Here is a 12,736-nt window from a genome sequence, read left to right on the forward strand (position 1 = left end):
ACATTGTTTCTGTGACGAACTGCAAGTTGGATCAGCCTGTAACAATTTTTGGTATGATTTTGAATCCAGTCCTCGGTGTGTTGATGATTTTGTCAACTAATTTTGTTCTTAACAAATTATAGAATGTATATAAATAAAAATTTCAAATTGAATATTTCATTCATTGAGATCCAATGTGTGATTTTAAGTGTTCCCTTAATTTTTTTGAGCAGTGCATACAGGTGCATCCATTCAAAAAGTGAAACTTTTATATTATATTCATTCATTACACACAGACTGATATATTTCAAATGTTTATTTCTTTTAAGTTTTTATGATTATAACTGACAATTAAGGAAAATCCCAAATTCAGTATCTCAGCAAATTAGAATATTGTGAAAAGGTTCAATATTGAAGACACCTGGTGCCACACTCTAATCAGCTAATTAACTCAAAACACCTGCAAAGGCCTTTAAATGGTCTCTCGGTCTAGTTCTGTAGGCTACACAATCATGGGGAAGACTGCTGACTTGACAGTTGTCCAAAAGACGACCATTGACACCTTGCACAAGGAGGGCAAGACACAAAAGGTCATTGCAAAAGAGGCTGGCTGTTCACAGAGCTCTGTGTCCAAGAACATTAATAGAGAGGTGAAGGGAAGGAAAAGATGTGGTAGAAAAAAGTGTACAAGCAATAGGGATAACCGCACCCTGGAGAGGATTGTGAAACAAAACCCATTCAAAAATGTGGGGGAGATCCACAAAGAGTGGAATGCAGCTGGAGTCAGTGCTTCAAGAACCACTACGCACAGACGTATGCAAGACATGGGTTTCAGCTGTCGCATTCCTTGTGTCAAGCCACTAGAAAATCTATGGGGTATTGTGAAGAGGAAGATGCGATATGCCAGGCCCAACAATGCAGAAGAGCTGAAGGCCACTATCAGAGCAACCTGGGCTCTCATAACACCTTAGCAGTGCCACAGACTGATCGACTCCATGCCATGCCGCATTGCTGCAGTAATTCAGGTAAAAGGAGCCCCAACTAAGTATTGAGTGCTGTACATGCTCATACTTTTCATGTTCATACTTTTCAGTTGGCCAAGATTTCTAAAAATCCTTTCTTTGTATTGGTCTTAAGTAATATTCAAATTTTCTGAGATACTGAATTTGGTATTTTCCTTAGTTGTCAGTTATAATCATCAAAATTAAAAGAAATAAACATTTGAAATATATCAGTCTGTGTGTAATGAGTGAATATAATATACAAGTTTCACTTTTTGAATGGAATTAGTGAAATAAATCAACTTTTTGATGATATTCTAATTATATGACCAGCACCTGTATAGTACATCATGTTTATGGGTACATGGTGTCTCTTTTTCGGATTGTAATGAAGCAGGGAGCTGAATAGATGGCAGGGAGATGTGAGGATAACTGCAGGGGGCTTTATTGAACAAACAAACAAACGAAAAGTAATAACAATGGAACACAGAGAGCAAGGAACTCAGACACACACACACACAAAACAATATTTGATCAAACTTTGATAATTGCCTTCATCTTTTAAATAACTGAGAAGATAGTATTCAAACTACTTTTTATAAAAATCACCTGTCATACCTATTGCAATATATACATAACAAGATGTAATGTAAGACACTTCCATTGGGACAAACACAGATTTTGAATTTACAAAGGGATCAAAAATAAATAATAATAATAATAATAATAATAATAAAAAGAAAGGCACAAGAAGCAAGGGTCGAGTCAAAAAAGTAGCCAAAATAAAAGTTTAAAAATACTAAAATAATAAATATTTTGACAAAGAGAAACATAAGGTTTCAAACTTCCGGTTATGTTTCTTGAAATATTTGAAGCTCTGAAACATTTTAACAAACTCACATAGAAATATATTAAATGAGGGTTTACATTTTCTCCATTTACAAGTATGAATATGATATTTACCCATCAATAAAACAAAATGTACGATATCAGAGAAGGATGAATTTAAATCACACTTAAAGAAGAGGATATCTTTTTTGGGTTATAGAAGGAATTGTCTCCATTCTTACTGATATCCAGCTATATATATCAAACCAAAATTTTGAAGTAACATCACAATAAAAGAATAAATGACCCAACTGTTTCAGGACAAGAAGTGCAAAAGACACAAGGATCCACATCGAAATGAAATCGTTTTTGTAAAAAGTCACCAACTGGGTAGATCTTAAACATAATTGTGTAATGTGTCTCTTGGACCTTTGGAGCAACTGGGTATGCCATATAACAGGTAAAAGCCTTATCCCTTACTGACACTTCAGCATCTCCCAGAAATAACAATGAAAATCACCAGTGATAATACGTTTGAGTTCTTTGTATATAAGTTTGTTATTACACTTATTGTCTTAGAGATCTACATCACATTTTTAAAGAGTGAAGATAAATTATAGATCTGGATAAAGAATTTGAGAAACTTCTTTGGATTATTCTTAGCAATCCTGTGGGAATTGCATTGCATACCTTATCATAACCTTTTATTGTAATTTTAACTTTATATTTATTAATGTAATCATTATGATACATGAAATACCCATTATCATCTAATAAATCATGGATACATATAATGTCTCTACTATACCAATCACTTTTAAACAAAGATTTCCTATTAATAATTACAGCCCTATTATTCCAAAGAGTGGAGTTGTGAGGGGAAAAATATAGGTAAATATCATCTTCCAAAAAAGCAGTACTTGTTTATGAAACTTAGATCATTTCCAAGGTATTTTACAGAGATTAATATCACATCTCAATGCGAAATCAAGGCCACCAATATTTTTTTTTTTTAAATTATTAGGAATACCATATTGAGTGTGGCTTTGTTAAACACTCTTTCAGCCATTTTATTCTGAATGTTCCAAGAAGGGATTCAAAATCAATGGCTCTCAAGCCTCCATGTTCATACTCTTTAACCATGTGGCATTGATGTAAATAATGTGTTTTATTTTTCCATATAAATTTAAATAAAATTGAGTTCACAGATTTAACTACTTTCGGGGCAGTATATAAAACATGAGATAAATAGATAAGTTTGGATATTCCCTCAGTTTTAGTCAAGAGGATTCTACCTGGTATAGATAGGTCTCGAGATAACCAGTGATTTAAAGACTTTTTCATACTTTCTATTTTAGTCAAAATTAAAATGTTCCCTATTAGCAAAATGTTTGGTTATCATAACCCCTAGGTACTCAACCTCCATTTTCACTGGAATGCCTTCTATATCTTCTAAATCACAATTATGAATAGCCATTCATTCACATTTTTTAAGGTTTAGGGTCAGACCTGATGCCTTTGAAAAGATAGAAATTTTATTCATAGCTAATGGAAGCACCTCTTTATTTTTAAGAAATAAAAGAGTGTTGTCTGCAAATTGGCTTATAGTAAAGGTCCTACCAAGAATGTTTATGTCCTCAAAGGATTTTATGAATAGAGACATTAATTCAACTGCTAAATTAAAAAGTAATGGTGAAATGGGGCATCCTTGACGGATTCCTCATTTGATATGAATTCTAGATGATGAACCTAAATTAAGGGAAACACTACTAAAAATATAATTATAAAACATGGCGATTACTCTACAAAACAAAGGACCAAAACCAAACATCTCTAAAGACTTAAACAGAAAAGGGTGTTCAAGGGTATTAGATTAGATTAGATTAGATTCAACTTTATTGTCATTACACAAGTACAAGTACAAGGCAACGAAATGCAGTTTAGGTCTAACCAGAAGTGCAATAGCAGCAAGTGCAGGATATACAATGGATGCGTAAGTGCAGGACATGGATATGTACTGAATATGTATAAATATGTATAAATAGAGAGACGTTATTACTATAAACAGAACTGAATTTACAGGTGAATATGTACAGTGAATAAATATACAGATGGCTATTACTATAAACAGAATTTTACAGATAGAGGTATACAATAATATGTTAGGCTAATATGAGGAATAGCAGTGGATTAGGGTAGTGCAATAAATTATGGACGGAGCTATCCGGAAAAAAAAAAGTGTAAAGTGCAGTGGAAAGTGGTTGCATATTACAGTTAGAAGTACAGTGCAAAATGCAAATGTAAACATTGGTACTATAAATACAGTCGGCAGTGCAAATGAGCATAATCCAGTTAAGATATGGCAGTGCAAGATGCATATGTAAACAGTTGTTACTGTGATAAACAGTCGGTAGTGCAAATAACAAAGTAAAGGAAGATGTGAGGTAGGAGAGTTATCAGTTTATGAGGGAAGTGGATCAACGGGGGTTTGAGTTCAATAAAGAGACAGCTCTGGGGAAAAAACTGTTCTTTAGTCTGCTGGTCCTGGTCCGGTGGATCCTGAAACGCCTGCCGGAGGGCAGGAGAGAAAACAGTCTGTGGGCTGGGTGAGAGGAGTCCTTGAGGATGCTGCGAGCTCGATGCAGACAGCGTTTCCTCTGGATGTGCTCGATGGCAGGCAGTGGAGTCCCTGTGATGCGCTGGGCAGTTTTCACCACCCGCTGCAGTGCCTTGCGCTCCGCAACAGAGCAGCTCCCATACCACACTGCCACACAGTTGGTCAGGATGCTTTCTATTGCGCAGCGATAGAAGTTCACCAGGATAGCCGAGGAGAGCTGATTCTTCCTCAGTGTCCTAAGGAAGAAGAGGCGCTGGTGAGCCTTCTTGACCAGGCTGGAGGTGTTGGTCGTCCACGACATGTCCGCCGAGATGTGGATCCCCAGGAACTTGAAACTGGAGACACGCTCAACAGCCATTCCATTGCATTATCTGCCTTACAGAAACTTGGATGTCCGCTGAGATTCCAGATTCGGCCATCGAAACCACGGGGTTCTCCGTGCATCGGATGGACAGAGAAAAAGATCTCTCCGGGAAAAGCAAAGGCGGGGGTGTATGTTTTATGATCAACCGATCCTGGTGTGATCAGAGGAACGTACATTCTATCAAGTCTTTCTGTTCTCCTGATCTGGAATTTCTCACGGTTATGTGTCGACCATTCTGGCTACCGAGGGAATTCACAGCGGTCATCATCACAGCGGTGTATATTCCCCCACAAGCCGACACAGACCGGGCACTGAAAGAACTGTATAGGTCAGTGAGTGAGCAGGAAACTGCGCATCCTGAGGCTGCGTTTATTGTGACCGGGGACTTTAACAAAGCCAACTTCAAGCGCATCGCACCCAAATACCACCAACATGTTAGCTTCAACACACGAGGGAACCGAGTTCTGGATCATTGTTACTCTCCCTTCAAGGATGGTTACAAATCACTCCCGCGCCCACCATTTGGCAAATCGGATCACGCTTCCATCATCCTTCTGCCCGCTTACAGGCAGAGACTGAAACAGGAAGCACCCGCCCTCAGAACCATCCAGTGCTGGTCGGACCAATCGGACTCTATGCTACAAGACTGTTTTGATCACGCGGACTGGGAGATGTTCCGGTCGGCCTCTGATGACGACATCGAGGTCTACGCCGATAGCGTAACGTGTTTCATCAGGAAGTGCGTAGAAGACGTTGTTCCGACCAAAACAATACGGCTGTACCCCAATCAGAAGCCGTGGCTAAATGTGGATGTTCGCGCGGCACTCAATGCGCGGACCTTCGCCTTTAACTCCGGTAATGCGGAGGAGCATAAACAAGCAAGTTATGCCCTCCGGAAAACCATCAGAGCAGCAAAACGCCAGTACAGGGACAAGATTGAAGGACAGTTCAACACCACCGACTCCAGAAGCATGTGGAGGGGAATTAACACCATCACGGACTACAAAGGGAACACAAACTCCACCGTGAACACCGCTGCCTCTCTCCCGGACGAGCTAAACACCTTCTATGCTCGCTTTGAGGGAACTAACACCGCCCTCGCGGAGAGAGAGCTCGTGGCTGAAGATACAGAGGTTAGTGCACTCTCCGTATCCGTAGCGGATGTTACCCGATCCTTCCGGCGGGTGAACGTCCGTAAAGCCGCGGGTCCAGACGGCATTCCGGGCCGCGTCATCAGAGCGTGCGCGCGCCAACTGGCTGGAGTTTTCACTGACATTTTTAACCTGTCCCTCTCCCTGTCTGTGGTCCCCACATGCTTCAAAACGTCCACCATTGTTCCTGTACCGAAGCAAGCAAAAACCACCTGCTTAAACGACTGGCGTCCTGTTGCTCTGACCCCCATCATCAGCAAATGCTTTGAGAGACTAGTCAGAAACCACATCTGCTCTGTTCTCCCCCCCTCACTGGACCCACTGCAGTTTGCATACCGCAAAAACCGCTCCACTGATGATGCCATTTCATCCACTATTCACACTGCTCTCTCCCACCTGGAAAAGAGGAACACATATGTGAGAATGCTGTTTGTAGACTACAGCTCAGCATTCAACACCATTGTGCCCTCCATACTTGACATGAAACTCCGGGCTCTCGGCTTAAACAGCCTGTTATGCAGCTGGATCCTGGACTTCCTGTCAAACAGACGCCAGGTGGTCAGAATGGGCAGTAACATCTCCTCACCACTGACTCTCAACACTGGAGCCCCTCAGGGCTGTGTTCTCAGCCCACTCCTGTACTCCTTGTACACACATGACTGTGTGGCAACCCACAGCTCCAACACCATCATCAAGTTTGCTGACGATACGACGGTGGTAGGTCTCATCACTGACAATGATGAAACGGCCTATAGAGAGGAGGTGCACACTCTGACACGGTGGTGTCAGGAGCACAACCTCTCCCTCAACGTCAGCAAGACCAAGGAGCTGGTGGTCGACTTCAGGAGGAATGAGAGAGAACACCGCCCCATCACCATCGATGGAGCACCGGTGGAGAGAGTCAGCAGCTTCAAGTTCCTCGGTGTCCACATCACAGAGGAACTCTCATGGTCCGTCCACACCGAGGCCGTTGTGAAGAAGGCTCATCAGCGCCTTTTCTTCCTGCGACGGCTGAGGAGGTTTGGAATGAACCGCCACATCCTCACACGCTTCTACACCAGCACTACAGAGAGCCTGCTGACTGGCTGCATCACCACCTGGTACGGCAACAGTACCGCCCGCAGCCGCAAAGCCCTGCAAAGGGTAGTGCGCACGGCCAGCTGCATCATCGGAGGTGAGCTTCCCTCCCTCCAGGACATTTACGCCAGGCGATGTGTGAAGAGAGCTCAGAGGATCATCAGAGACTCTAGCCACCCGAGCCATGGGCTGCTCTCACTGCTGCCATCAGGCAGACGGTACCGCAGCATCAGAACACGCACCAGCCGACTCCAGAACAGCTTCTTCCCACAAGCAATTAGACTCCTGAACTCTTGATCCATCAGGATCATAACACACACTGGACAGAATATCACTCAGCACAACCCACTGTCGATACACACACATTATATACACATTTATATAATTTATTATTTATCATATAGCACCTATTGCACATTGGATCTCTACTGTGAATAATAATGTATACTGTACATTGTATACTATTATTATTATTATTATTATAGCGTAATGTATATTGTTTAATGTATGTTTTAGTGTGTATATTGTTTAAAGTATATTGTTTAAAGTATATTGTTTAAAGTATATGTATATTGTAAGCATGTGTATATTGGTTAAAACTGTGAGAACCACACTCACATTGTGTAAATTATTTATTGTTTATTGTAGAGTTTACTGTGCTGTGAGTAATTGTGGGCGCATCAGTGTAATCTGATGCTGCTCTAAATGTTGTACATGTCATGTCGTGACTACTATGTTGCTCGGAACTGCACCAAGAATTTCACCTGCTGTTGCACTTGTGTACATGGCTGTGTGACAATAAAGTGATTTGATTTGATTTGATTTGATTTGATTTGATTTGATTGATGTGGATGGTGTCGTGTGTGCCTCTTGACTCTTTCCTGAAGTCCACGATGAGCTCCTTCGTTTTGGTGGTGTTGAGGAGCAGGTTATTATCAGCGCACCATGTGGCCAGGTGCTGGATCTCTTGTGATCATTTGATCTCATCAAATGCCTTGTAGAAATCTAGGAATAAAAGTAAGTTTGTCTGAGGAATTAAACAGTTATAATAAAAGCTGACTGTGTTTCACTAATGATTTCACCAATGCCTTTTTTTAAGTCTATTTGCAAAAACGTGAGAAAGCAGTTTCAGAAGAAAGCAGAAATCATTGCATAAAAGAGTTATTGGTCTCCAGTTGTCTAAAAATAACTTCCTTATTAGCCTTTGGAATTAGAATAATTAAACCATGCTTCATTGATGGCGATAATTCAGCTTTATCTATACACTCTTTTAGTGCTTCGAAAACTAAAATTCTTATTTCGGGCCAAAAATGTTTATAGCTCTACTGATGCATATCGATACCTTCCCATTAGACATTTGTTTAATAGCAAGGTCTAATTCTGAAATCTCAACAGTTTCCATCATATTTCTAAAATCAGAGTCTATAGTAAGGACTTTGTCACTTAAGGAGAAAAACAAAAAATCACAATCTTTCTCACTTCGGAGCCGAACAGCATATGAAGACGATCCTCAAAATTGTTTTGAGTATTCAGCTGCATTCAGCGAGACTTATAGACCGGAGATCGGGGATCAACGCGTGTTGGAGAGACGGCACACGTAAGCGGGATCGCGGTGCTCATCTGCTGCCTCTGTGTCAGACAGAGAAAAAACGTCTCTGGTTACTCACGTAACCGTAGTTCCCTGAGAGGAGGGAACGAGACATTACATATGGGGAAATCCATTTCCTCGAAAATGCTGAAGCCTGATTTGAATGACTCTTTTGCTTGCAAATAGCCAATGGTGCCCGAGCCCTCGCCTGATTGGTTGACAGCCTCCAATATAGGCGACGGCGGGCGCCAAAAAACCTCAGAATCTTTCGACTGAACGAGAGTTATTGAGGCCGGGGCTCTCCACATGGCAATTTATGTAATGTCTCGTTCCCTCCTCTCAGGGAACTACGGTTACGTGAGTAACCAGAGACGTTCCCTTATCGAGTCGGTCTCTCGACATTACATATGGGGAACGTATAAAACCCCCGCCGTGTGGAAAAAAGGCAGATCCAGCTCATCGAGCCCCTGTAGAGCGCGCTAGCTCTAGGTCAGGTACCGGACCTGGTTGAAAACACCCAGATGCAATCTGGCACAGAGCCAACTCGGCGCCGACATAATAAGCATCCCCTCGAACAGTTAGCAACGCTGAACTGATTGTGACATAGAAGGGGAAAAATGCAGCAAACATGTTGGTGCTTGAGAATATTGCCGACTTATGCACGCGGGCATAATAAAGGAGGTCTGTATCATAGTTAATATGATCAACAATCAACCGCAACCATACGTATATCAACTTGACATACAACCTAGTTGAAAACCTGATCATACCACGCGCCAACTGGGGCGTGTCCTCAGGCGACTAATCGCCCAATGGCTGCTTAGTTCTCTCCTCCTGCACTGACAGAACATGAGGTGCAAACGAGGGAATTTACAAGTTATACAACTTTGCAAACGTATTGTAGGACGACCAGCCCGCTGCGAGACAAATGTCCTGAATAGACATGCCTTTCGCCCAAACCCATGATGACGCCAAACTCCTAGTGGAGTGTGCTCGCACCCCAATTGGGCAATCGGTTCCTCGGGAAGCATAAGCCAGTCGCACAGCTTCCACAATCCAATGTGATAGCCCCTGTTTCGATAGCGCACTGCCTTTCTTAGCACCCGCGTAGCAGACAAAGAGCTGCTCTGAAGCTCGAAACTGACTAGTCCTGTTTACATAAGCACGCAGCGCACGCACGGGGCACAAGCGCACTTCTGTGACATCGCACTAGTGTCTAGTTCAGTGGGGCAAAACGCTTGAATCGTAATCACCTGAGCTCTGAACGGCGTTGAGAGCACTTCCGTTGTGTAGCCGCGTTTGGGTATGAGCCTGACCATACAATCCTCTGGCCCGAACTGCATACAAGCACTGTTCACTGACAGGGCATGCAAATCCCACAGTCATTTCCCGCAGCCTAGCGCAAGCAGTAGCGCCGTCTTTGCAGAGAGCACTTTAAGGTCACTAGTCTCGGCTGGTTCGAAAAGTGGATCGGACAGCGCACTAAGCACTAGCAATAAGTCCCAAACTGGCATCTGACGAAGGCGAGGAGGATTCAGTCGTCTCGCCCCCCGGAGAAAACTCAGTATCAGGGGGTGTTTCCCACTGAATAGCCATCTAGCATATCACGGGAGGCGGCGATAGCGGCCACGTAGACTTTCGCTGTCGATGGGGAGCTGCCAGCATCCAAACGTTCCTGCAGGAAGGTCAGAATAGAGGAAAACATCACAACCTTTTTTGGGTTTTCTGCTAGCGCACCAGTTAGCAAAAACACATTCCATTTCAGAGCATACAAGCGCCTAGTCGAAGGGGCTCTAGCCTCTGCTATTGTTTGCATTATTCGCTGTGACACTCCGCACTGATCTGCCACACATGCAAGTCCCACAGCTCCGGGCTGGGGTGCGGTATAGTGCCCTTCGCTTGAGATAGGAGGTCCCTTCTCAGCGGGATTCGCCACGGGGGAATCCGCGACATGTTCACCAGTTCCGGGAACCGCGGTTGGTTGGGCCACTTGGGCGCTACCAGGATCAACGCGCATTTCTCTTCCCTGATCTTTTGCAGCACTAGCAGCATTATCTTGACCGGGGAAAAAGCATACTTCCGCCCCTTGGGCCAACGCCCGACAGCGCGCCCCCTCCCAGAGGAGCTGTTGTCAGCGAGAAGTACAGCGGGCAATGGGCGTTCTCCTCTGAAGCAAAGAGGTCGGTGTCCGCCTTGCCGAAGAGATCCCATATCACGCTCACATTTTGAGGTTGATGTCTCCACTCTCCATGCACAATGCCCTCCCTGGACAGCATGTCCGCGTGCAGGGAACGTGAGTGCAGCCCTCCTTGGTGGTTGATGTATTGTCCGTTCCGATTAGAACATGACGATCTCTCACAAACGGATGGAAGCTCTGTAAAGCTACACGAACCGCTTCTATTTCCAGACAATTTATATGCCACCGCTCCCGGTCCCCCGTCCACGTACCGAATGCCGGTCTGCCATCGCAGAGGGCTTGCAGACGGAGGCTGCGGCTGCCATCAGACCCAGTAGCCTCTGAAACGTTTTCAAGGGGACAGCTCTGCCTTGAATGAAGAGGGCAACTGTATTGTGAATGGACTGGATCCTCTGTTCTGACAAGCGTGCCATCATAGAGCGCGAGTTCAGAACCATACCCAGGAAGGTGATAGACTGACAAGGCTGAAGTTTGCTCTTTTGCATGTTTACAGACAGCCCCAGGCATTCCAAATGGGCCAGGAGCCTGCTTCTGTGCTCCTCGTTTGAGCGATGATTAGCCAGTCGTCGAGATAGTTCAGCACATGCATTCCACTGAGTTTCAGGGGAGCAAGCGTGCATTCATGCACATTGTAAACACGCGGAGGGCTAGAGCCAGCCCAAACGGTAGTACTTTGAATTGGTATGCAACACCTTTGAATGCAAAACGCAGAAAGCGCCTGTGATGTGGGGCTATCTGAATGTGAAAAACGCATCTTTCAGGTCCACTGCAATTAAGTAGTCCTCAGGCTGGAAAATGCGCAAGGATTTGCTTCACTGTGATCATCTTGAACGCACGCTTTGCGAGCGCTTGTTCAGTAGTCTCAGATCTAAGATGGGGCGCATACCTCCGTCTTTTTTCGGGACTAGAAATTTACGACTGTAAAATCTGCAGTTTCTCTGTTCCTCGGGAACTATCTCTACTGCCTGTTTGGCCAGGAGGGAGGAGATTTCTGCCCGTAGTAACGGAGCGCTCTGCTCTGATACCTCTGACATAATAACGCCGCCGAAGCGGGGTGGTCTGCGAGCGAACTGAAGCGTATAACCGCGTTTTACAGTGTTGATTACCCAATATTTATTTTTAAATAATGTGGCTCTTACATTAAGAGTACTCGCGGCGTAGCCGGCGAGCGAGTTCACAGAGTTAAACGCATAACAGCGTTAGTGTGCAACCGAGCATGTTTGACCACAGGCTAGTTAATTGCATTATTTACATCTCCAGTCACCTGAACCAAGGGAACTGGGAGAATATCAGGTTTATTGAGTGATTTTGTGGCACTGAATTAACAGTGCTTGTGCAGGAGTGTACACTATGTAGTGGACACATTACCTACAGTGTTGAACCACTCCAGTTGCCTGAATAGAGGGGACTGGGAGAAGTGATATAGTGAAAAAAGGGCGCAGACTTGGCCGCCATTTTACACCATTATGCTCTAGACGGAGAGCGCGTGCTATGATGTAAGACGCGCTCTAGTCAGCAAACGCGCGCTGTGGAGAGAGCGCTCCCTTGGCAGCAAGCGCGCGCTGCAGCAAGAACGGCTGTGACGTAAGCGCGTTCTCGATATATCCAGCAGCCTGAGTTCGCTTGTCTACTCTAGCATTCTCTGACCGCGGCCATTATCAGAGCGGCGGGAGCGAGAGAGGAAGAGTAGAAAGGAGGAAGAGTGAGGAGAGCTTAGGCTTGAGTTCACTCGTGTGCAGGAGTGCACCTCTTCTGTCCGCGGCGCTTCTCAGCGCGGCCATTTCCAGAGCCCCGTATGTCCGCGGCGCCATTAGCGCGGCGGGGGTATAACATTCTCTGTCCGCGGCGCCATTAGCGCGGTGGAAGCGAGAGGAGAGCTCCGTATGTCCGCGGCTCTATTTAGAGCGGCGGAAGTATAACATTCTCTGTCTGCG

This window comes from Gobio gobio (genome assembly GCF_949357685.1).
Source record: "Gobio gobio genome assembly, chromosome: 22".
NCBI lineage: Eukaryota > Metazoa > Chordata > Actinopteri > Cypriniformes > Gobionidae > Gobio > Gobio gobio.